The sequence below is a fragment of the Zonotrichia albicollis genome, chromosome 27, assembly GCF_047830755.1.
Source record: "Zonotrichia albicollis isolate bZonAlb1 chromosome 27, bZonAlb1.hap1, whole genome shotgun sequence".
Taxonomy (NCBI): domain Eukaryota; kingdom Metazoa; phylum Chordata; class Aves; order Passeriformes; family Passerellidae; genus Zonotrichia; species Zonotrichia albicollis.
This window is the reverse complement of record NC_133845.1, coordinates 1220475-1246655: the sequence shown is the minus strand read 5'-3', so window position 1 is coordinate 1246655 and position 26181 is coordinate 1220475. Positions and strand designations below refer to the sequence as shown.

Genomic DNA, 26181 nt, shown 5'->3' with positions numbered 1-26181 from the left:
AGGAGTTTCCTCAATGGTGCTCAGGGAGTGTGTAAAAATCCCTGGGTAAAGCAATCAACATTTCCTTTCATTTCCTTCTCTATTTTTCCCCAGAGTTTTTTTTTTCTTTAAATAGAACTATTTTCACAGTAATAATTTTTGCCTTTATATGCATCATGGGGAAAGTTAATGTTTGAATATTGTACAAAAGAAAAGATTTGGTGTTTCTATTAAAATAAAAGAAGTTTTAATTTGGGAAAATGAAAGAGAAGGACAGTTCCAAATATTTTGCATGAAATAGGGAAACCTAAACACCAAAACCTAGAAATTAAAACCTAGAAATGAAAACTGTTTAAATTAAAACTGTGTGATGACACAATTAAAGGCTGTATTCAGTACACATCCCCGTGGTACAAGCTACAGTTACATGGACAACTCTGTAAATTCCCAGCTTTGGAAAGTTTGAGTTTTTAGAACTAAAAAGAACTTTCAGTGGAGTTTTTAGTGCTAAAAAGAACCTCCTTTTCCCCAGCCCAGAGCTGGCAGCATTCTTGGTGGCCATTAGGGAGGTTTGTGAGTCTCAGCCCTGCTTTGAGGAGCAATTTTGATTTCAGTGCTGACAGTTCCTCAGAAAGAGGTAAGAAAGGAGAAATAAAGAAAGAAGCACTTAAAGAGCTGGGGGGGAGAGGGAGGCTTTTTCCTGCACTGCCCAAAAGCTGCATTTTCTGGGGAAAAGGCACAAACAGCACCTGGCTCTGGCCTGGGTGAAGTTCCTGTACAGAGATAAAACAGAGCCTTGGTTTGGGGAAGAAAGAGCCCAAAAAGGAACAAATTCCCCTGAGAATTAAGGGCAGCAAAGCCACTGTAATTCCCACCCCAGAGATTTCCAGGTGGCTGAGCTGATCCAGCCATGGATTAGCTGCAGGGTCAAGGGCAGGACAGGGAATGCAAGGTTGCAGCCTCGTGTTTGTTTGATGGCAGCAGTGCAGCAGCACCCTGCTGCTCCTCCCTGCTGCTCATCCTCATCATCCTCATCATCCTCATCATCCTCATCACCCTCCCTGCTCCAGAAAAACCTCTCTGCAAGCAGTTCCCCAGCAGCTGGAGGCTGGGACATCTCTAATACCATACCAAAAAAAGCCTTCTAAAAGGCTTTTTTATATATAATTATAATAATTATGGTATTATATTATTTATAATTATTATTTATAATTAATTTTTATTTTTATATTTTAAAAAAATTTTTAATACAGTTTTAAACTACAGTCATACCGTTATTTTTAAAATACAGTTTAAGCCCTGATACTCTGGCTGACCTAGCAGATAGCTGGTAAGTTCCCATGTAAATGAATAATGAAAATAAAAATCAGTTAACACGACAGTCTATTCCAGTAAGGAAACAATTCACACCTCTTAAAACAAAATTCTGTCACATAAGAATCTGCAAAATAAAAATGTAAACACCTAAATAAAGAAAAAGTCCTGACACGTACACACAGAGACATTTTATAACCAATAAATTAAGTAACAAAAAAAATCATTAGTCAATTTGATTTAACACAGTGCCTTCTGATATCCCTATAAAAATATAAGATATATGATAATGATTCAGCTTTTCTGCTTTAGAAATCAAGAGTCCTGTGTGTTTGTGCTGGAGCAGGGGGGAATCTGCAGAATTCCCAGGGACAAGGCGAGGGGCTGCAGTGCAGAGCCAGGGCTCTGCCCTCCTCTGCTGGCAGCTCCCCCTGCTTTTCCAGAGATCCAACTGGAAAATGTTCATTTGCTGTGCCAATATTTCCCCTTGGCTCCTCCTGATGGATCCTCTAATCAGGGTTGGGGAAAGAGCACAAGAGAGTGAATGTGGGATGTTCACGGCCCAGCAAACCCCTTCGTGTCTCTGGCAGCTTCTGGAACCTTTTTCCTCTCAGAAACTGCAGCTCTCCTTCTGGTTTTCGCCCTGCTTGCAAACCCTTCCAGGAATAAAACCCTGCCAGGGCTGATCCTGGTTAAAGTTTGGGGCTTCCCCACCAAAACCTCAGCCAGCCTTGGTACCTGCATGGAACCCCCAAGGTTTTGCCTCAGCCATGACACATTTAAGATGAAATCAGGAGTTCAGGGTGAGATTTCAGCACCCAACTTTCCTCTGGACTCCAACATGACCCATTTAAGATAAAATCTGGAATTCAGAGTGAGATTTCAGGGCCCAAGCTTTCCTCTGGACTCCAGACCCGATTTTGGACACAATTGTGCACCCAAGAGGGAAAGAGCAGACAAAGCCAGCACTGAGAGCATCCCCAAGGGCCATGTCCCACTCAGACCAGCTTCCACCTGCTGTCCCCAAGGCCTTTGGCCTGCAGGTGCTGCCAGATTGAAATTTCCTGCTCATTGCTGCTGCCCAGAGGTGCCCATCCCTCGCAGGCAGAGCCTCTCCACAGCCCTGGCACAGAAATCAATGTCTGAGGGGGATTTGCACAGAACGCTGCCTCCCTGGGGGTTGTCACTTTGCTCTAGAATTCTGGAATCAATGGGCCATGGGAAGCTGTCAAACTGACATTCCTTTCTGTCCTCAAGGTGTTCGCTGAGAATGCAACAAAAATATTCCACTCGAAGGAAAACGCAGCGTTTCTTTGGGGCACAGAGAAAGTGGAAGAAAAGGGAAGGGTGAAATGTCTTAGAGGAGCTGCTTTGTTTCCCTGTTCAGGGGTTTTTGGAGGGGGGAAAAAAGCATCTTCTGGAGTAGTTTCACTGTTTTTTATTTTGCATGCAAGCCCAGAATTGCTGTGGATTCCTGGTCGTGGTTCCCTGGAGAGCAGAGAAGGTGTGGAGCAGCTGGCACTGAGTGAGAACCTTTTCCTACTCATTTCTGCTCAGGGGACAGGTCTGCGGGCTCTGAGGAGGAGAGGCCAGGAATAAGGAAAATATTGTAAATATTGAAAATGCCCTGCCCTGCCCCAGGCTCCTGCGGAGCAGCTGGCACAGAAGTCACCCAGCACGGTCCTGGTGGCTTTAAATAACCACAACTCCCCCGGGCTCTCTGTGGCTGATGCAAATGCAGCAGGGAGGTGACAGGGGAGGTGACAGCCGTGACTGAGGCCTGGCAGTAATTACACCTGAGTGCTTCTGAGCACGGCTGGGGGAGGCACAGCTCTGCTTCCCACCCTGCCCTGCCCTCTCTGCTCTGCAGGAACCAGCACAATGCATGAGCAGGAGTTTGGGCACCTCTGCCCACACAGGGGCAGAATTGGAGACAAAAATCTGACACAGGAATCTCCTCGAGCTAGGTCTTATGAGCCCTTGGAGATCTGTTCCTACAAAACTCCTGCCCAGGCTGGGCTTTCAGGGGGCTGAATTCTAATTTCAGCACTGCAGCCTTCGTATCGATCAAGGCAACAGTTCGGCCATCAGCTCCTTCTAAAATCCTCTGGAAAATCTTCCTCCTCTGCCTCTCTCCTGGCTCCCCGCTCCCCTGATCCTCTCCTATCCAAGATATCAAGGGTGTATTAATTGCAGCTATTGCTCACTTCTGATTCACAAACATTCCTAGTTCTGTATAATTGTCACCATCACATTTTCTGAAAAACTCTCTTTGCCCAGGATTCTACTCCTGGGAAGTTGAGAAAATGGAAAACAATAATTATCTCATTTGCTTCTCCTGTGTTTTGCCGCTTTGGAATGTGGTTTGGAGATTATTTATCCAACAGGTGAATTGTTTTGATTTAATGACCAATCATGGTCATTAAATCAAAACAATTGACTCAGGAGTTTTTCATTATTATCTTTTAGCCTTCTTCTGTATCCTTTCTCTATTCTTTAGTACAGTTTAGTATAGCATTCTTTAATATGATATGATATAATATATGACAAAATATTATATATTTTATGATATAATGTTATATAATGTGATATAATACAACATAATATACTATAATACAATGTAATGTAATACAATACAATATTGTATCACATCATATCATATCATATCATATCATATCATATCATATCATAATAAATGAGCCTTCTAAATGGAGGAAGATTCATCATTCTAAATAAATGGAGTCAGAGTCATCATTTCCTTCCTGCCACGAGGGACCCCGAAAATACCACAGATAATAATTAATTGGGTGCTTTTGCTAGAAAATACCACACATAATAATCCCTAACTGTGTGCTCTTGCTGGAAGGTGCTCACAGCCCCCCTGAGCACCTGGTCCCAGCCTTTCCTGGTGCTCAGCACAACTCTGAGAGGGCCCTGTGGGTGACACCAGGGCTCTGAGGGGGCCCTGTGGGTGACACCAGGGCCCTGTGGGTGACCCCAGGGCTCTGAGGGGCCCTTTGGGTGACACCAGGGCTCTGTGGGTGACACCAGAGTGCTGAGGGGGCCCTGTGGGTGACACCAGGGCTCTGAGAGGGCCCTGTGGGTGACACCAGGGCTCTGAGAGGCCTCTGTGTGTGACACCAGGGCCCTGTGGGTGACACCAGGGCTCTGAGGGGGCCCTGTGGGTGACACCACCCCGCTGCCACCGCGGCCTCTGAGTCACCCACCCGAGCTGTTCTCGCTGATGCCGCCACGGCGTTCTCTGTTCCCAGCGCTGATAATCACAATCGCATTGCTCAGAGCTCCCTGCACCAACTCCATGCTGTGATTCACCCCCTCCCAGGCAGCAGAGACCCTCAGGAGCCTCCTCTGGAGCGCAGCGAGGGTTTTCTGCCTCTGGAGAGGGTGGCACGACAATCCCAGTGCTTGGTGGCTCCAGAATTTCCAGGCTGAGCCCTGGTTTCAAGGCAGATTTCCCAGTTCTCCATTTGTGGTGCTGCTCCTTCAAGCATCCCTCTTTCCCTATGGAATTTTTGCCTGAGTTTGAATTTGTGCCACAGGAAGGAAAGTTTCATCCCAGAACATTTGTCCTTCATGCCTGCGATGGAGCAGAACCTTCCCCAGAACCGTGCTCTGCCCTCCCAGCTGGAATCCAGGCACACATCAGGCTGGAGCCCTGCACAAGGATGTCCTGAGGCTGAATTTCTCTGGGGATTCACTGCCTGCTGCTTCCAGGCCCTCTGAAAATCTCATCCTCCCAGGTTTCTTACCAAGCCCTCACAGATTGGAAGAATTCAGGGATGTCTTCCCTAGAGGGGGAGGAATGCTCCTGTACCTTCCCTTAACCTGTCCTTCTGCTAATAAAACACAGGTTCCACTTTCAAAGGAATCTTTAAAATTACAGATTAAGGCCTTGCCTTGCCTTAATCTTTCATTTGCAACCAAATATGGTTTTATCATAAATCCTCCAATCTCAACATTTTCTCACTCCAAGATATTAAACTTCAGCAAGGAGAGGTCGTACTGGATTGGTTTGTGTTGTTTGCTTTGGGGTTTTTGCCATGAATAATCCTTTTAGGACCACTTTGGGGTATAAATAGCTCCCTCCAGCAAGAATCTGCTCCCAGGAAAGCCCAGCACTGCCCCTGCCCACCTGGAATTGTGGAGAGCTTTGGTCCTGCCTGCCAGGCTGGGCAGAGCCCTGGGTTCCTGCTGTTCTTTCAGAATCTGTGGGTGCAGGGCAAGCTTTGATCCCTGCAACATTTGGCAGATGAATTTTTCAAGCTGGAGCTGCTCCAGACACAGCCCACTTGAGCCCTTCTCAGCTGGGTGGAGAGGATGGGCAGGAAAGGCCTTTTAAGAACCATTTCTCACTCTGTGCTTTCAGCTTTGGACACACAACCAGAAACACTGAGCACATCTCGATTTTCAGTGGCTAAAGGGAAGGATTTATTCCTCCCCTGTGCTCTCACATAGGGATGGTCCCTGTCAGAGGCAGCTCTTCAGCCTGAAGATATTGGTTCTTATTAAACATTGCATTGCTATAGACCCAACATCCTGTTCTCCACAAAAGCTCTTTTTTCTGCTCATAATTCCTTTATCTGTATCCTAATGCCAAATCTCTCTGACGAGATCTGAGCCTCTGACTAATCTAATAAATTCCCAGCTTCATGAATGCTGGGGATCTGTGTTCCTTTAGAATGTGCTGTGTTTGAGATCATCCACCAATGTCTGCAAATAACTCTTAATCACATCCAATTGTATTAATTTTGAGGAATTGGAAAAGTTGAATCTCTTCACTTCCCTCCCCCCTTAGATGTACAGAAGTGGCTGAAATTTGAACAAAATACTGGATAAAACATTGCAAATATATAAGGGATTGGTTTTTTTTCTTTATTTGTTTTTGTCTGTCTAATGTTCACATTTTGGTACTTGGCATTTGAAGTGTGAAACAATTTAATTGCAGAAATAGGTTGTGTTAATTCCTTGGCTGAACAAACCCTTTTTGCTTCCCAGGCTTCCCCTGTTCATGCAGCACCTGGCACAGGGATACTGTGAGCTCTCAAGTCCTTCAGCCACACTTTATTAAAGGTAAATAATAATAATTCAGATTGAAGCCATCAAATATTTGCGCTCCACTTATGTCAGGGAGCACTCGTTGAACATCTGCTCTTTGCATTGCCACTCCTCCCCCTGAGCTTGTTTGCAGAAATGTTTGCCAAAAGCAGCGAGTTCCAGAGCTCTTCGGTTCCCCTTTCCCTCCTCCCTGTTCTCCTCAGATTTCTGGGAGTTTGCCCCAAACCATCCCTGACTAAGATTTGCCCCCAGTCCCGTGGAGCAGCTCTGATGGGGATGTGTCAATCAGCACAGCCCTTGCTCCAAGTGCCATTCCCTGCATTTAAAACCCTGAGAAAACACAATTAATTATTGCCTGTCCCTCGTGGCCAAGGAGCAGAGCCAGCTCCCATCTCACAGGGAAGGCTCTGAGTATTCCCCCGTCCACTTCTCCTCAAATTTCAAATCCTAATGATCCTTAATCATTTCATCCCTGGGCTACAGCAGCTCAGCTGTTCAAATCCTGACTTCCAGCATCCACCTCTGCCGTCTTTGCAGTCAAAAGGAGAGGAGGATGTGAAAAATGCGTATTTTCTGATTGGCTTCTCGCAAATATTAAATGAATATTATATGTGTGTGTATATATATAATATTCAAATTAATATTATATGTGCTGTGTTAGAAAGTGATGCTGTGTTAACTTTCTTAAGTAGTGGGGTAAATACAGTTTTAGGTTATAAGGTTAGGTTGTAAGTTAATGTTACAAGGTTATAAGGTTATTAGGTATTATTAGGTTATAAGTTTTAGGCTATAATGTTAAAATAGAAACGATGCTAAGATACTTTTTTAAAGAGAGGAATGAGGTACTCTCACTGAGAGCAGCCACAGGACGCCTGAATCTTTCAGAGAAAAAGAATTTATTGCTCCCTTATCAGAAGAAATGAATTTCTTCCTGCCTTGCTCAGTCCTGAAGTCAGGATCCAGAGGCAGAAGCTGACACTGCCCAGCCAGAATCCTGTGTTTGAATGGAATTTATGCAGCATGGATGAGCTGGATGAATATGCAACAGGCTGCTGCTTTTAAGGGTTAATCCTCTGTTCATGTGGGGCCTTTTTCGAGCTTATTTGGCCCAGAAAGAGGTACCTGGACTGTCTGTAACTCTTTGTTTTTATTGTCTCATATTGTCCTAATCCAAATTGTCCACAAATTATTATTACTCTAATTATATTACTATTTTTATACTATATTACTATATTTTATTACTCTAATTCTATTACTATTTTATTGCTATTAAACCTTTAACATTTTAAACCACCTGATTGGCGTTTCTCACAGGGAGAATCCACCTCTCCTCCTGGATCTGTCCTTTCCCAGCTGCTGCGGGCACTGAGCCATGCAGGAATTGTGCTGGATCAGCAGCTCTGGGAAGCAGCATCTGTTCTGTTCTGTTCTGTTCTGTTCTGTTCTGTTCTGCTCTCCTGGGAGCTCCTGCTCTGCCCTGGGGCCTCTCCAGCACCAGTGTTTGCCTGCCCTCCTTGCTCTGACCTTCCCCAGACGCACAGAAAGCTTCATTCCCTCTGACATCTGCAATTTTTCATCCCTCCCTGCTCTGTGTCCCCACCCTGGTGCTGCTGCATCATCGTGTCCCCCCTCTGCTCGGCTGGTCCCACCCACAGAGCCACGGATTGATTCTCTTCTTTGCTGCTCCCTGTTTGGCCACAAAACTCACATTTTTGGGAAAATCATCGCTCCCAGGGAGGGTGTTCATTTTGCCTAAGAAAGATGCTCAGCTGGGCACCCTGAGGTGTTTCTGTGCTTTTTGGGGAATATTTTTCCCTTCCTGGCCTTTGGAATTGTTTTACTGATCAATCAAACTTCCCAAGAGCAGAGGGGTCCCACACACGATTTCAAATTCTCTCATATTTAGTGAATTCTGGTAGTGGAAGGATTTTGCTTCCATCAGGTGTGGTACCACCTGTTTTCCAGGTGAAATTGTGACTATTTTCAAGGTAAAATCATGGCTATTTTCAGATGAAATCATTACTATTTTCAAGGTGAGATCATGACTATTTTAAGGTGAAATTGTGGTTATTTTCAGGTTAAATCATGATTATTTTCAAGGTGAAATCATTACTATTTTCAAGGTGAAATCATGGCTACTTTCACGGTAAAATCATGGCTAATTTAAGGTGAAATTGTGACTATTTTCAAGGTAAAATGGTGGCTATTTTCAGATGAAATCATTACTATTTTCAAGGTGAGATCATGACTATTTAAAGGTGAAATTCTGGTTATTTTAAGGTGAAATTGTGGCTACTTTCAGGTTAAATCATTACTATTTTCAAGGTGAAATCATGGCTACTTTCCAGGTGAAATCATTACTATTTTCAAGGTGAAATCATGGCTAGTTTAAGGTGAAATTGTGGCAATTTTAAGGTGAAATCATGGCTATTTTCCAGGTGAAGTCATGGCTATTTTGCCTTTTGCCTGTTACAAAAGTGTTTTAAGGTTTTCTTTTGTTTCCACCAGCAGGAGCCACCAAACTGAACTTCTCCCATTAAAGCCTCACTAAAATTCAGGCAAACACCTGGAGGTGCTGCAGTGGAGCCAACCAAGAACAGATTGGATTTTCCAGATGTCTCCAACCTCCTGACAGAGCATCCCTTGCTCACCTCATGGTTTTGGGCTGATCATACCCCAAAAAACACTTTGAAAAGACAAATATTTTCTTCCCATATTCCACAAAACTCGTTGGGAGCATCACTGACAAATCCCCAGGCAGGGGGAAAATGTGAACTTTCAGTGCTGCGTTTTTTGGCTGATTGCAGGAATTTCTGTGTCCCTGGGATCACTGCACATGCTCAGCTGCTGCTCTCCTGAATTTTTATTTGACTTTTACACAGTCAGCAAAGTTTCCAGCCTGCTGGGAAGTGCACACTCCATCCATTATGAACCCAGTTCCTAAATCCAGTGCCTGGGACAGTGAATTGCACATGATTTCCATTTCCCTTTAATGCACAAAGTCATTAGCAGGGCTCCACAAAGCCATGAATATTTTCCCCTGCTTGGCAGGGAGCAGATTTCCTTTCAGATGAAGCATTACAAGGAGCTGTAATGTTTTTAATTAAGGTGCTGGGTGCGAGTTATTGTGCAAATTCAGGCAGGACTAAACCCAGAACTGTTTAATTCATCAGCAATAAAAATCACAGGCTGCAGGGACTAAAATCAGATCTGAGGGCAGGTGCCCAATTTGCTGAGGGTGAAACCAAGAAAAGCCTCCTGCAGACATTGCTCTTGGTCATCCTAAAATAAATATTCTCTTTTACACACTCAGGCACCTGTGACTTTGTTTTTTCCAGGAATCAGACCCACTCGTAATGGTCACTGTCTTGTCCCACCTGACCCATTAAATATAATATTTTTATGGGAACACTACAAGCATGATGGACACATGCAAGTTATTGAACTCCCTCTTTAGTAGTTGCTCTGCCTGTTATTTTTTTCTCATTTATTTTTTCTAACGTGTTATTCTCTCTACAAACAATGCCTCTTAAGCTAAAATTTGATGGTTGTGATTGTGAGGCCTCCTGAATTAGAAATTCAATGGTAAAAATTAAATTGCAAAGTGTAGACCCAAAGAAATTGGACATTATTATTATTATTATTATTATTATTATTATTATTATTATTATTATTATTATTATTATTATTATTATTATTATTATTATTATTATTTTGTTTTATTTATTATTGATGGTATTCATGTTGTTGTTATTGTTATCATCCATCCTTGTCATTTTCTGTTAGGCTTGTGGTTTTCTAATTGATTCTTTCTTCACACCGAGAGAGATAAAAAAAATTATAAATCTTGAGATAAATAAAAATAACGCTTGGAAAGGATGACAAAGGCAAGTGCAGAGCACCAGACATCACATGTAGACAAACATCCTCCCACAGAATTGGGTTCCTGCACATGGATTTCTGCTTTCATTAGTGGAACATCTCACAGAAATGCAGGCTGGGCTCCAGAGACAGTGGCTGGGGACCAGGGTGTCACCATGATATTTTATAAAAATCCTTTTACCAGGATTTTTCTCCTGAGAAGCTGAGAGGCCTCAGAAACATAAACAATATGCCTCAGAAATGTAAACAATAATTATCTGATTGCTTGGAATGTGGTTTGGAGGTTGCTCACCAACAGGCGCAACTTTGATTGGTTCTATGTGATTTGTTTTTAATTAATGACCAATCATGGTCCAGCCGTGTCAGAATCTCTGGTCAGTCACAAGATTTTATTTTTCATTCCTTTCCAGCTTTCTGATGTCTCCTTTCTCTTTCTTTAGTATAGTTATAGTATAGCATTTTAAAAAATATAATATATATCATAAAATAATAAATCAGCCTTCTGAAACATGGAGTCAGGATTCTCATCTTGTCCTGGGGAACCTCAAACACCACCACACCAGGGCACGGTAACTTTTTCTAAGCCTTCTGATGTTTACATTCTTTGTGTAAATAACTCATTGTTTTGCATTCTTTTATGGAAGAAGAGAAATCTGATGGACTGTTGGTTTGAGAGGTGGCACTGTCACCCTCCAATCCACTGTCACTCTTGGAAATCTATAAATGTTGGAGCCAGAAATTAAAAATTCTCTTTTTTACCTTAGAAAAAGGTAAAAGTGAGTGTCTACATCATTGAGTGCCCACATCATTATTTTGTGTCCTATAAGGACAGGAGGGAGCCCTGCAGAAATTCCTGGCTGGAAATCCCTGTGGGTGGGAGCTCTGTGACCAAATGAACTGGAATTCACCTCAGCTCTTGACTTCAGTGAAGAAATAAATAAATCCAGAGCCAGGGATCCCTGACCTGTTCCCTCAGTGCTGAAATATCAAATCCTGCTCTGCATCCTATTTCTGAATTTGAGGGAAAGGCTCCTCTTCCAGTCTGGTTTTCTCGAGAGGAAAGATAAGCAGCAGCCTGGATCTCACTGGTACCTGATGTGCCATTTCAAAATAATAATAATAACAATAATATTAATAGTAATGGCAGTGCTTTATAATAATAACTGTCCTGCTTTAATTAGCTCCTGTTTTACAGCACAGGCCCCGGGCATGGATCACAGCCTGCTTTACAAATAAAAACAAACCAATGTGTGGGACTCCACTCACATGGAAATTCTGGGGTTGACTTTTTGACTCCCTCATTAGACTCCCCCTAATTCTTGCAGTTTTGCCATCAAAGTGCAAATAAGGAGCTTTACACATGCCTGGACATGGTGGGCTGATGTATTCCTGTAGTATTTATTATAATCCCCATTTTAGTACTCACAAACACATTTTTAGAGCATCCATAACCTCATGGGGATGATGAATGATTCATGTACTGGGACATGAGTGATTCTTCCTGTTCAACAATATGGATGTGAATGTGGGGGGGTGTTTCTATTTTTAAGGGCTTTTTGAATTAGCAAGCTCTTTATAATTGTGGCTTTTCAAAGCCGGGTGACTGAGATTCACCTCCCAGCTCTGTGTGGGGACGCCTCAGGGAGGCTGGAGGAGTCCTGGCCCCTCTCTGGGGTGGCTTCCAGGGATGGAGACAAGGCTGGCACCAAAAGGAGGAAACAGATCCAGTGTTGGACGCCTCATTCCAGACTCCAGTAATCCCAGAGATAATCACATTTTTCTCAGCTGTCACACAAACATGCAGAAGCTTGAAACAAGCAGATACAAAGGGGCTGGGGGTCAGAGAGTGCTTGTTGAGGAGAATCTTAATTTGCTGGAGCTCCACATTGCCTGAGATGTCAAAATAGGAGGGGGTTTAGGCGAGTAATTTGCAAGGTGCCAGATTTTAGGTAATAGCTCGAAGTTCTCTGCTGGAGTGTGTCAGCTGCAGCATTCAGGGGAGCTGATTGAACAACCTGAGCTGCTGCTCGAGGGTTCATTTCTCTCCCTGGAGCTGCAGATTGCACAGAGCGCTCTCAATGGCGCTGATTTTGCTGATCCATCCCCAGCCCCAGCACTTGGGGCAGCGAGCCGGATCCAATATTTGTGTTTTTGTGTGCATTTATCAGACCCCGAGTGCCTGCAGACCCTGCCTGGCACAGCCGAGGCTACAGAGAAATTTCAGTTAAATTAAAGGAATCCAAAAGCAGGAGGATGCCCAGCAGAGGGTTTTATTCAGGTGACTCCGTGATTGCCTTTCCCCAGGCAGCTCAGTGGGTTTATTTATGCCCCTGTGAGTGAAGTGTGAAATGTGAAGTGTGGCCATGCCTGAGCAGCCTGGGCAGGGCAGGGGACAATGCCAGGCACATCCCTGGACAGGGGACATCCAGGGACAATGCCAGGCACATCCATGAGGTGCCAGGAGGGCAGAGCCGTGTCCCTGATGTGAACCTTGCCTGGAGCAGCAAGCAGGATCCAATATTTGTATTTCTGTGTGCATTTATCAGCCCCTGAGTGCCTGCAGACCCTGGCACAGCCGAGGCCACAGAGAGATTTGGGATTTATTCAGGGTTTTATTCAGGTGACTCCGTGATTACCTTTCCCCAGGCGGCTCGGTGGGTTTATTTATGCCCCTGTGAAGTGTGGCCATGCCTGAGCTCCCTGCAGGGCTCTGTTATCGCAGCTTTTATTGCTCCTTGCAGCCTCTCCCTCTCCCCAGCGCTCCAGAACACATAAAGCTGCATTTACATTTTCTGAATGGACTAATCATGGCTCTCTGCTTTGATAAAGAAAGTGCAGCCTCCCACATAACCACATGGAAACCAACAGGGAAGAGTAAACCAGAAATAAACCCATTCTGGGGGGTTGAGAGAAAAATACCCACCGGGATAATTGGGAGGGATGTACAGAGAAGCAGCAACTGAACACACAGTCACATCTCCAGAAAAAAAAAAAAAATTAAAAAAAATTACAATGCTAAAAATACCCAGGTGAAGGACAGCGAGAGAAAACATGATTGAAGCAGAACAATTGGGAGAGGAGTTAATGGTTATTAGCAATCACTCCAGATTGAATATAGGTTGGTTTTGTAACAGCACAGGGGATGATGCATCTGACAGGACTTAAACAATTGCCTCCCCCTTCCCCAAAGGATCTCGCTGGCAGCAGCCTGGCTCTCACTGCTCTGGGTCCCTGCCCCTCAGGAGCTGCTGGAAGTTTTTATTTGTGAAAAACAGCAAAGTTTGATCCCAGACAAAGCTTTCCAAACCTATATTCCTAGCCTCAATACATTTTAACCTTCAGCCCACTGAATTTTCTCTTAGAAAAATACCCCAGGGAGGCCGAGTCTGGGGTATTTTATCCCACCAGTCTGGGATCATTTTATTTATCCAATTCTGCGTTTGCCTGGGCAGGAGTGTGAGAATGGAGAAATGTTTGTGATGTTTCTGCAAACACTCCCCCATCACCCAACTGTTTGCTGTGCATTCATTAACAATCTGTGGGCTCCTTTCCCCTGGAACTGCAATTCCCCAGGGTCCCCAGCCCTCGGGAAGGTTCTGCATCAGTGCCAGGGTTCCCAGCTCAGTGTTCAGTGTCCTGCCCCTCCTGGCAGGGAATGTCAGCTCTGGGCACGAGGGAAATCCAAAGCTCAGTGCCAGATTTCCTCTGTGCTCACAGGGAATTTGTGCACAGAGGGTGAAATTGAAAACGAGTTATCCTGAAAGGATTGTGAGGGGTGTGAGCCAAACCCATCCTCTTCATAACTGGAGAGCTACAAAAACTTGAAGAGAAATGTTTTTTCAAAGGATTTGGGTTTTTTTTGGCTGCTGTTTTAGGGAATTTGTGTCTGGTGATTGTCACAGAATGAACCTCGTGGGTCCCTCCAGCTCAGGACATGCCTGGTTCCATCAGCTTCACCTGCAGCTCCAGAGCTGAAGCACCCAGAGCAGGGAGGGTGGGGATTTGCTGGTTTGGAGCAAAGACTGGGTTTGGTTTGAGGAGGAGAACACCCAGGGAATGGCCCTTTCTGTGCCAGGCCTGTGCCACAGAGGGGGAGCAGCTCTGACACAGCCCTGCCTGCTCTGAGCTGCTCTGTGAGCTTTTCCTGCTGCTGCAGCTGCATCTCCCAGCAGGTTTGTCCCTGCTGTGAACCCTGCCTGGTGCCTACAGCCTGGAGCAGCCTGGGCAGGGCAGGGGACAATGCCAGGCACATGCATGAGGTGCTGGGAGCTCTCTGCTGTGAATCCTGCCTGCTCCCTGCAGCCTGGAGCAGTGAGCAGGATCCAATATTTGTATTTTTGTGCACATTTATCAGCCCCTGAGTGCCTGCAGACCCTGGCACACCAGAACAGCCGAGGCTACAGAGAGATTTGGGATAAAGGAAAGGCGCTCCAAAAGCAGGAGGATGCCCAGCAGAGGGTTTTATTCAGGTGACTCCGTGATTACCTTTTCTCAGGTGGCTCTGTGGGTTTATTTATCCCCCTGTGAATGTGAAGTGTGGCCATGCCTGAGCAGCCAGGTACATCCACGGACAGGGGACATCCAGGGGACAATGCCAGCCCCATCCATGAGGTGCCAGGAGGGCACAGCTGTGTCCCTGCCAGGCAGGTGTGTGGCTCCTGAGCACACCAAGGGCACCCTGTGTCCTCCTGCCTGGCACAGGGGCACAGAGCTGGCCCCTCTGTGGGCACAAATCACCCAATCCCCATGGCCAGGCAGGCTCAGGGGGGGATCCCCCTCAGCTCAGGGTGATTTGGGTGGGGAGCAGTGTCAGGATGGGCACAGGGGACACTGTGGGGGCACAGATCCCACCCAAATCCTGGCCAAGCCTTTCCTGCAGGGTGGCAGTGACACAGGGGCAGAATCTCACAGGGAAGGAGCTCTCAAACACACCCACACTGACTGCCCCCCTGCTTTTGTGGGGTCACAGGCTGCTCTCTAAAGCCTACAGCTTGCACATTTTCTTCTCCAGTGTGGCAGGGAAGCTGTTCTCCACACACAGTGTGTGTGTGTGCACATGGAAGTTAGGTGGAAATGTGGAAAGCACAGCAGATTTTACACAGGGGTTCATATATCAGTAGGAAACTCTTTTACAAACTCTGTTCAGAAGTAAGGAAGGGAGCCCTGAACGTAACAGAATTTCTGCAGCATGGAATAGAAGTTAAGGGGGGATAACAAGAGCTACAGCAGTCTTTACTTGATGGAGTCAGAAATATTGCCAAGAGTTTTTTCTAGATTACTACAAGCAATTACTTCAAAAGAGATAAAAAAACAGGGCTTTGAGTTTTTAATACCACTGTGTGCGTAAAGAACAATAATGCCAGGAAAGCCTGAGCACGTAGGAGACCCAGCCCACGCTGTTCAGCATGTGTAACCTATCTGACCAGCCCTGCTGTAACCTGGGTATTTATAAAACAAACCAGGCTGTTTTCCTTTCCAACTCGGAGCTCCAACAACTCGAGCAGCAGTGATTCATGCTCCACACACATGCTGGGAGCTGTGCAGCTCCACGCCTGGCATGTGGCAAAGCCGGCATGGGAGAGAGACTTGAGAAGTGCAGAGTGGGGAAGTGTGATCTGGGGTAGAAACAACCCACAGACAACAGCTTGGACCAAAAATACCCCGGGGCTGAGCAGGACCCAGCGCCAGCCTGGGGTTTGGTTCCCTGCCCCAAAGCCACACTTTGCACTGGTTTCAAAAGGCTGGATGGAGCTTAGAACTGGGGGGAATGGCAAAATGAATTAAGGTCGAGACAAAGGTGATTGTAAACACAAAATCTGCCTGCAGCATTCAGAGAAGAATTTCTGGGAGGTTTCCTTCCAGGGGTTCTTCAGGAAAGGGTGACAGATCCCCTGTTCTCCACTGGGGAGGATTGTTCTGCATCAGGACTGGTGCTGAGCACGAAGTCTGACAGGATGCCAGCTTTGCCTCACCAGATGTAAAAGAATGAGTGTGGTAAGAGGAGAAAAGAGTGTTTTCCCTCAAATCATTAGACTGAACACTCTTGTTCCTTGGGGAGCTGGAGTGTACCCACATTATATCCTCTGCACACATCCTCCTCCTCCACTCCTCCCTGTCACTCTCTCCATTGTGTCTGCCTGAGAGCAGCGTTAAACATCAAACTTCTAAAAACGAGCCGAGCTTCTCAGCAACTCCAAATGCCTCTTTAGCATACAATAACAATTGTTTGTTGCTTTGCAGTGAGAGGTTTAGATGGAGAAATGAGACAGCCTGAATTTCAGTTTGAAAAGCCGCTTTCGCCTCTTGTCTCGCGGAAAGGCACTGCTTAATGGATCCTTTTGGTGTAATGACAAATATTTTCCCTTTTCTCCTGTCTTTATTTACATCTCTAGGCAGTGGTGATCACAGCAGCCACTGCTGTCTGTGTTCCCTCACCAGGATATTCACCACATCCCTATTTCTGGAAGAAAAGCACAACACCAATCCCTTACCTTCAAGCCATACGAATCCCTCGAGCAGAGGCGCGAGTACTTTGTGCCAAATAAATCCAAACCACCACAACTCTCCACCGTGGCTTTTCCCAAGCTCTCCCAGGCTTTCAGGCAGACTTCTCGCTGTCCAGCATTCACGCAGAAAAAGCAGAGGAGCAGAAAGAAAGGCAATCACCTGCCTGACCCCGGGGAGCGGGGCGGGTGGGACTCGCCGTGGGCACCCCGGGCTGGGCACTGCTGGAACTTGGGGAGCTCGGAAAGCGTCTCAGCGCTCTGGGAAGCTCCTCAGCCCCCTGGGAAGCTCCTCAGCCCCTCGGGAAGAGCCTCAGCTCCCCGGGGCCGGGCTCCCCCGCTGCAATTCGCTGTCCATCCCCTTCAGCACACGGCCGGCGGGCGAGGCAGCAGCTCCGGCTCCATCTCCCGGAGCCCAGGCTCGGCTAGCGGCCGGGCAGAGCCGCCCCTTCCTCCCACGGGCAGATGCCAACAACCTGTTTCCACTCGGGCTCCCTTCTCCGGCCGCGGGATGCGAATTCCCGCAGCGCTCCCGCTCTGCCTCGCCCGCCGCTGCCGCTGCCGCTGCCGCGGGGAGGGAGGGGAGGGAGGGGAGGGGAGGGGGCGAAGTTTCCTCCCCCGAATCCCACGGACTCAGCCCGGCCGATGGGGATGGGCGGCTCCAGCCCCGGGGATGCGGCCCCGGCACCGGGACAGCGCCGGGGGGAGCGCGGGGCCGGCCCGGGGGGGCTGGAGGGGCTCGGCCGCCCCCAGCGCAGCCCCGGAGAGAGGAGCGAGGTGGGGTCCCACCCCCAGGAACCCCTCGGGGGGAGCGGCCCTTCCCTGAGCGCTGCCCTGCCCCGCGCTGAGCTCCCGGGTGAGAGCCGGGAGTGCTCACTCAGGGATGCTGGGTCAGAGATGGCAGGGAAAGCCAGGGATGCTCGCCCAGGGATGCTCTGTTCGGTCAGGGATGCTCCGCCAGGGATGTTTGGCCGGGGATGCTCGGTCAGGGATGTTCTGCCAGGGATGCTGGGTCAGAAATGCTCGGTCAGGGATGCTCCACCAGGGATTCTCTGCCAGGGATGCTCGATCCGGGATGTTAGGACAAGGATTCTCGGCCCAGGATGTTCCTTCAGAGATGCTCGGCTGGGAAAGCTCTGCCAGGGATTCTCTGCTCTCTCAGGGATGCTCGGCCAGGGATGCTCAGTCAGGGATGCTCGGTCAGGGGTGTTCGATGTTCACTCAGGGATGCTCGGTCAGGGATGCTGGGTCAGAGATGGCAGGGAAAGCCAGGGATGCTCGCCCAGGGATGCTCTGTTCGGTCAGGGATGCTCACTCAGGGATGCTCGGTCAGGGATGCTCTCTCAGGGATGCTCGGCCCGGGATGCTCTGGTGTTCCTGGAGCTCTGGCACCCTCTGAGCACCAAGGTTAGCGCTGTCCCCTCGTGTGCACAGCTGTGGCAGGGCAGGGAAAGCACGGAATGGGCCCCCCAGCACAGAAAGGAAAGCTCAGAGTGCCCCCCCAGCACGGAAAGCAGGGATTTCTGTGTAAAACCCTTCTGGAGCTGTTATTGCCGCTGTTGGCAGCTCGTACAGCCCCGCTGTAAGGGAACAGGACCAGGGCACCGCGTCCTTCCCAGCCCCTAAAACCCCGCTGGAATTCTCAGCTCTGCTCCTTGTCTGAACACTCCCTGCGCTGGCAAAGAGATCTCCCTGCAATTCAAACACCAAGAGAAACCATTTCCTGAAAGGGTGGCCGCACTTGCAATATTTTCATATCTTCTCATAGTTTAATATCCCTGACACCAGCTCACTTCCAGAGCATTGGCAGTCCCTCATCTGAAGGGTTTCCTGAGAAAGCTCCTCTTTATTTCTGCTGTAATGGCTCAAAACCTTTCCTGAATGTATTTTTCATATCACCAAACAGCCCTAGACAGAGAGAACAGAGTGAAACCCATCTCTGTGGTGAGGCTTTAAAGAAATTCCGTTTCTGGGGGGTTTTCTCCAAATGAGTGGATCTCAAATGCTGCTTTCACCTCTCTGGGTGGTGGGACCCTAAATCTCCTGGGATGTTGCACTCCTGAGTTGCTGTGTGCTCACTCTTGACTTTCGGAGTCATCTCCAGTGCTAAAGTCAGACTGAATTCTCCTGAACTTTCCAAGTGTTGCTGCAATAATTTCCTTTTTATCGGATTTATGTGAGTATTGCAACGCCAAGGCAGCCAGATGAGCTCAGCACAGAACAATTATTTCTTCTGGGGAGCAGGACAGCAAAAGCTCTCACACGCTTTGCTTGCCTCAAAATAAAGATATTTATTTAATGGATGGACAAGATTTCTTTGAGATGTTTGTGCTTTCTCTGAAGCCAAGAAGGACCTGTCCTCTCCTTGACTCCTTGGGCTTCCAGCTGGATCACAAGAATATTTTCCATCCAGCCATCCATAAGGAAATCAACTCCAATCTGAGTCAGGAAAGAGCAATTTAATAACTGAGAATTGGGCAAGGTGTTTAATGGACGAGCTCTGAGTCTCACTGACTCTTTGCCATCTGCCTCAGCCTGTTGATTTACAGCATTTAACTGCTTGTAAAACTCATCTCTGTGTGGGGTTTTTTTCAGCCCTACTAAAGAAAAGAAGAATTTATTTTTTCCCCTGGAAAAGGATGGATTAAAATAATGGCTGGTCTGATGGGAGATGTGCCACAAATCACACCTGCCCCTGCCAGAAATGCTCCTTGTCTCTGAGTCTGGAATGGGAAGGGCTGGAAAAAGCTGCAGGAGACTTTAATCAGGTGATGGAGATGTCCTTAGGAAGTTTAAAGTGAGATTCATTTCCCTTGCATTCCGTACCAAGGATTTCAATAAATGCCCTGGAGTCAGATGAATCACGGCGGAAAATAAAGCTCAATAACAAGCAAACCAAAGCCAAAACAAAATGAAACTCCAAACCCACCAGTCCATCCTTCTCATAAGGAGCAAAATCTTTTCTTTTCGGGGCTTTTCTGGTTTGTGCAGTGCTGTTCCTGGGGCAAACACTGGTGAATATCCCGAATGTTCTGTATTTCCTGACCATGAGTTCATTTTTTCTCCTGTAGCAGCAGACTCAGAGCAGCACAGGGGCTGGGAGGGGATCAGGTGCCTCTGCACTGCTCCAGGCCACAGAAAAAGGGAAATGCCAGGGGGATGTCAGCCCCTGACCATAATTCATTCCTCTGCTGCTCTGTCACAGGCTGCTGCTGTGCAAAGCTTAGGAGAGAGCTCTGAGGTCCTGATGGTGATCTGATGGCTCTGGTGAGAGGAGCAGTTGGCCGCAAATGCTGAGGAGGAAATGTTTCTAACACCTCTGGGATAAGGCAGAGGTTTGTAAGGGCCAGTCCTGGACTGCAGAATGAATTTCCCTGCAGGTTTATCCTAACTTTGCTGCTTTCTGTGTCAGGCCTGTCTCTTTCTGGCACCATCATTCAACAAATACAAAAACGGGGAAGATTTTCAGAGCAAACCACTTCAGTTTGCACTCAGTTCCTCCTCCTGCAGAAACCAGACTCACCCAAACCCTCTAACACTGATTAACTGGTACAAGAGCATCACACACACCCCTGAATGCTGCTCAGGTATCACAGAAAGTGAAAAACCCCACAAACCCACAAAAACTAGCCCAGAATGGAGCAGAATTCCCCCTGTTTCACTGCTGTTATCAGGATGCTGTTATCCCATGGGAGGTGATCCAAAGCACCAATTCTTCATGCTCCCAAAATCAGGAGTCAGCGCTGTGCAGCTGAGGAGGAGAGTGAGGAAAATGCCACAGCCAGCCCAGGCTGCTCAGCCTTTCTCTGTGGCACCCGAATTTCAACATCTGAAATGGTAAATCCTGCTCAGGGGTGGAAATACAGGTCCCAGTTCTCCAGTTAGAGCCCAGCCTGCCTCTCCCGCAGCCCCAGAGCCAGGCTGGATGCTGGATGCTGGATGCTGGAGCTGGATTCTGGTGCTGGATTTTGGTGCAGACCCCTCAGGGATCTGGCAGAGCTCCTCTCCCCACCCTGAGCTCCCTCCCAGCCCTGCTGCAGACTCATCTGGCTGCATCTTGTGCCACCTTTCCCACAGATCTCCAAATTAGCATCCCTTGCAGATGTTCCCTCGCAGGGCAGGCCTATATCTGACTCTGGAATAAAAGACCTGCAGCTCAGGAAGGCAGATTAGTCATAATGAGCCTTCTGAACTCGAATGCTCTGCGGTTTTCTCATCTCTTCTGCCAAAACAAGCAGCACTCCCAGCCCCCTGTGCACACTCAGAGCCTTTGCCTTGCTCAGCAGAACGGGCTCAGGGAATTTGGGGCAGAACTGGGGGATGATTCTCCCTGTGGGATGGTTCTCTGCCCTCGGTGATGCCAGGGGAAGCACTCAGGGCTGGCACAGGCTGGCTGCTCATGGCAGATGGGAAATGCAGCCCTGGGGAATGCAGGCTCTGGGCACAGATGTGTTTGAGCCATCAGGAAATGTCCCACCAAAGGAGCTGTGCTGTTAATGAAGGCATTCCCGGTGTGTTCCCAGTATATTCCCAGCATATTCCCAGTATATTCCCACTGCATTCCCAGTGCGTTCCCAGTGCATTCCCCGTCTGTTCCCACTGCATTCCCAGTATATTCCCAGTACATTCCCAGTCTGTTCCCAGTGCATTCTCAGTGCATTCTCAGTGCATTCTCAGTGCATTCTCAGTGCATTCCCAGTGCATTCCCAGTGCGTTCCCAGTGCGTTCCCCGTCTGTTCCCAGTACATTCCCAGTATATTCCCAGTGTGTTTCAGCCCCAGCCCAGTGTGTCCACCCAGCCCTGGCATTGCCTGACCCAGTTCATTTCGAGTGCAGGAAATCAATAGTGCTGGGTGTGAGATCTCTGCAGGAGCCAGGCTGGTATTGATATCTGTGGGAAGGAAATGAATTCTCCTCTCCTCGCACATTCCTCAGGATGGGCCAGGAGATGCTCTTACTGCCATCAATCAATAATGTCAATAGTGGGCTCAAAATATTTATTTTTTTTTTCCCAAAAGCAATCACCAGAAAGTTCTAATCTGAGAGGGAGGGCTGGAAAATGGATCTGACCTTCCCATGCCACTGATTTTCTGGGGAGCGTTGGGCACACTTTGGCTTTTCTCTGTCTTAGCCCAAAGTTAGGGCAGAGGTTTGGATTGTCATGGGCGTGGGGTTGACACATATTTGATATTCTTCAATCAATTGCCATTTCTCAGGGTTGTTTTTATGCTCTGAACTGGCCTGTGCAATCCCCACAGGATCTGACTGGGGAAATGCCATCAGTGCACATTCAAATAAAACAGGATTTGCTGTGGTGGTGTTCCCAAACCATGGGCTGAGCTCTCTGGAGAGCAAAGCCAGGCTCAGAGCAGAGTCAGTGATGGTTTATCCACGCTGAAGGGTCAGTGTGGGTACACCAGGGTGGCACAGCACACACCCCCCTCCCAGAGCAGCTTTTTGGAACCTGAAATCCTCCCTTCATTTCCTCCTTGTGCACAGGGATAAAGGATGTGCTGCTGAAAGGGATTCCGTGGCAGGCCCTTTGTTTCTGCCCAAATGCAATATTTTGCTGGACAGATAAGCACAAGAGGAGGAGGATTTCAAAGCACCTGGCTGGGCCCAGGTTATTAATTCTGATTCAACCCAAGAAAATTCAGCTCCTGGCTGTTCCAGCACCCGTGGGGTGGCTCAGGTGCTGTCAGAGCTGTGTCTCACCAGGGAAGCACAGAAATGTCAGGGCTCTGATGGCCCCAAAATACCTGAGTGTCCCAAGTTTCGGGTCCTAACTTTAAAAGGTAGAAGGAGATGAGTTTTCCTGTTCTCTCCATCTCTTTGTCTGCTGCTTTCTCTCTGCTAACAAAGGCCCTTGGGAGCGCTGAGTGTTGGCAATCAGCTTGGCAGAACTCACCTGCATTGCAAGAGCCTCTCCTCTGCCTTTTCCGAGGTGTTTTTCTTTTTTGCCTCCTCGTTATTCTCACAGAGCTCGGCAGCCAGTGAAGACGTGTAATTAGAGTTAATTGTGATTGCTCGGTGATGCAGCAGCCCCCCACTGACTTCAGGGTGCTTCAGGCTCGGAGGAAAAGGGAAATTTCAGCGGGACAGAGTCCCCACAGCACTGCAGGGCTTGTGCTGCTCCCAGGGGAGGTGGCAATGTCACCTCGCGCAGGTACATTTCATTTTCTGTTTGTTTTTGAGGCTGCTGCTGACAGATCTCTGGTGCTGATCAATGCCCCAGCTGCAGTTTTTCCTCCCCGGGGCCCAGGGGGAGGTGACAACGCTTTGATGGATGATCAAAGCCACTCTTGTCACATCTCACAGCCAAACGCCCAGCCCAGAGCTGACTCCTGCCCTTTCTGGGATCCAGAACCCTCCGGGAATTTTGCCTCTGTCGTGCTGGGATTTCAGAAGGATCTGCATTAAATAACCTGCCTGGTTTGCTGGGTGAAAAAAGGCATTTTAACAGCATTCAAACCCCTAATTGTCATCATTCTGGGCTGCTGTATGGCCACTCTGGACAGGGCATGGACAGGACAGGACACTCTGCCCTGCTGTGCTGATGGGGATTTAATTGCTGGAATTTTGGGCAGCACAAACCCCAAACCGCAGGGACCATCCTGGGCTGGAATTCTCCTTTTTCACTGTGAGATGGGAAAAGAGCAGAGAGGAGGGGAACAGATGGGCCCTTGCTGGTGCCACACACACACACACACATCCCCAGAGTGGGAGGGAAACTCCAAACAGCTGCTGGGAGTGGGAGCTGGGGGGAATTCGGGAGCTGGGGGGAATTTGGGAGCTGGGGAGGCTCAGAGCAGGGAAAGGCGGCTGCTCAGAGAGGCACGAGAGCTGGGGAGGAGAGAAAACCCCAGGGACAGCCACCCACGGGCCACAGGCTGCCGGCAGAGAGAGGCTGCCAGACAGGGCTGGGAATGATCACAGAAAATAACTCAGCACATCCAGCACATCCCAGCGTATCCCAGCACATCCCAGCATATCCCAGCATATCCCAGTGTATCCCAGCACATCCAGCACATCCCAGTGTATCCCAGCACATCCCAGCACATCCCAGCTCATCCCAGTGTATCCCAGCACATCCAGCTCATCCCAGCATATCCCAGTGTATCCCAGCACATCCAGCACATCCCAGGCTATAGATAAAAGTTAAGGTATAGATTGGTTCTACTGTATTAAAATGCTCAGCAAAGTATATAATGCAGTGCAACTAAAAGAAAAGTATATAAAGCATTTGTAATCAAAAGGAAAGTATATAATGCATGTATGCATGTGTGTGTGTATATATAATGTAACCTAATATATATAATATATTATATTTATATATTGTAATTATATATAATATAAATAATATATGTAAAATAATAATAAATAATAAACATAAATAATATATAATATATAATATATATTATATAATATATAATATATAATATATAATATATAATATATAATATATAATATATAATATATAATATATAATATATAATATATAATATATATATGTGTGTGTGTGAATATATATAATGTAACCTAATGCTGCCCCTTCCCAAACTGGAGTGGGCACAGTGAGAGGTGAATCCCAATGTAACCTATATATATATATATATATATATATATATATATATATGTATATGTATATATATATATGTGTGTGTGTGTATATATATATGCATATATACATATATATATACACACATATATATATACACACATATATATATGTATATATATATATATGTATATGTGTATATATATATATATATATATATATATATATATACTCTTAATGTAACTTAAACCAAGGGTCTCCAGGCCTGCCTGCAGCTGGAGCTCTAGGCACAGCTCTGTCACCCTGGACTGCTGTAACCTCTTGGTTTAATAAACTGCATTTCGCAATAAACTGCGTTTTGTAATAAACTGCATTTTATAATAAACTGCATTTTGCAGAGCTGCCTGAGTTTCTCGTTTCTCTCTCATTTCTCTCTCGCTGGCCAAGCTTCAGGGAGCAGCTGCTTCAGCAGGAGCTGTTCCCTCCCTGCCTGCTCTGCACCCAAGCCCAGCTGGCTCTGCCCTTTCCGGAGCACCAAACCCTTCCCCAAGCCAGGCTCTCACACCCAGGGCGCTTCCCCAGCTCCTGCTCAGCAATGAGATTCACGAGCTACCTGGATCCTCTTTGCACTTGGGGAAATAATTACTTTACGCAAGATAATTTGCTTAAAACCATGACAGTTTTAACTATAGTTTAAGGCTAAATGACTGCTCAGCAAGACAGCTGGTAAAATTCACCCTGTAATAAGACTGCAGCAATGTAAACAAGCCCAGCCCATTTAGGGCTTTGAGTTAATATAGACGTCAAATACTTTCAATATCTCTAAATTTCCCAAACCATCAGGCATCTCCCTCCTTTGTAAACGTGTTTGTAATTGATCTCATCCTTTATCACCTAGAATGTCTGTCCTAAATCCATATAATTGATTCTGTTTGAACATAAATTGAATTAACCTCGGAGGAAATGCTGTCTGGTTTGTTGGAGCGCCAGTGACACAAGGAAAGAGGAATGGAGGGAATTCCAGGCCAGGCTTCTTCTCGCTTGGAATGTGGCTTTTTCCAAAGAAAACTCAGCCAAAAATGACAATTTTAACTTTTACGGTAAAACGTGCCTTGGGGATTTTCCCTCTGTTTGTAGAGCTCATTGTAGGAGCTGTGCTTTGCTTGATTTTAAGATTTTTCCTGAGTTTATTTTCTCATGCTCAGGAACTTGGAGAGCTCCAGCCAGGTAAGAGTCACCACAAACCAGGTTTAGGTGACAGGGTGAGCTTTTTCTCTCAAATGCTGATAATTTGATCAGGATGCTCGGGATTTGCTGAACCCCTCACTTCAAACCTTGTGAGAGCCTGACCCAGCAGAACCCAGCGTGGTGGGTAGGTGAAAATTGTATTTATAGAGAAACCAAAAATATACAGAAAATTATGTATTCTTTCATATACATATATACATATATATATGAAAGAATAAATAATCTTGTGTATATATATATATATATATATATATATATATATATATTTTATAGATATCATATATATTTTGTTATATATTATATATATTTATAGAGCCTGACCCAGCAGAACCCAGCGTAGTGGGCAGGTGAAAATTGTATTTATGGAGAAGCTTAAAATATATAGAAAATTATATATTATTCCATATATATATATATATATATACATATATACACACACACACATATATATACACACACATATATATACATATATATAATTACAATATATATATATTATTTTTATATATTTTTACATATTATATACATTTTAATATATATTATATATATTTATAGAACCTGACCCAGCAGAAACCAGCCTAGTGGGCAGGTGAAAATTGTATTTATAGAGAAGCTGAAAAT

General features: G+C 46.5%; 1 protein-coding gene across 4 annotated transcripts in view; it reads right to left on the bottom strand.

Annotated features, from left to right (window-relative positions):
• DRD2 (dopamine receptor D2) overlaps window positions 1-17577 on the bottom strand; it is a 28582-nt gene extending 11005 nt beyond the window's left edge. For 2 of the 4 annotated variants that reach the window (XM_074559515.1, XM_074559516.1), the window contains exon 1: window positions 16743-17577. The gene's annotated coding sequence lies outside the window, so the exon portion shown is untranslated. The remainder of the gene's footprint in view (window positions 1-16742) is intronic. The other 2 variants (XM_074559517.1, XM_074559519.1) reach the window with 1 other exon arrangement.
• Window positions 17578-26181: the final 8604 nt, after the last annotated feature.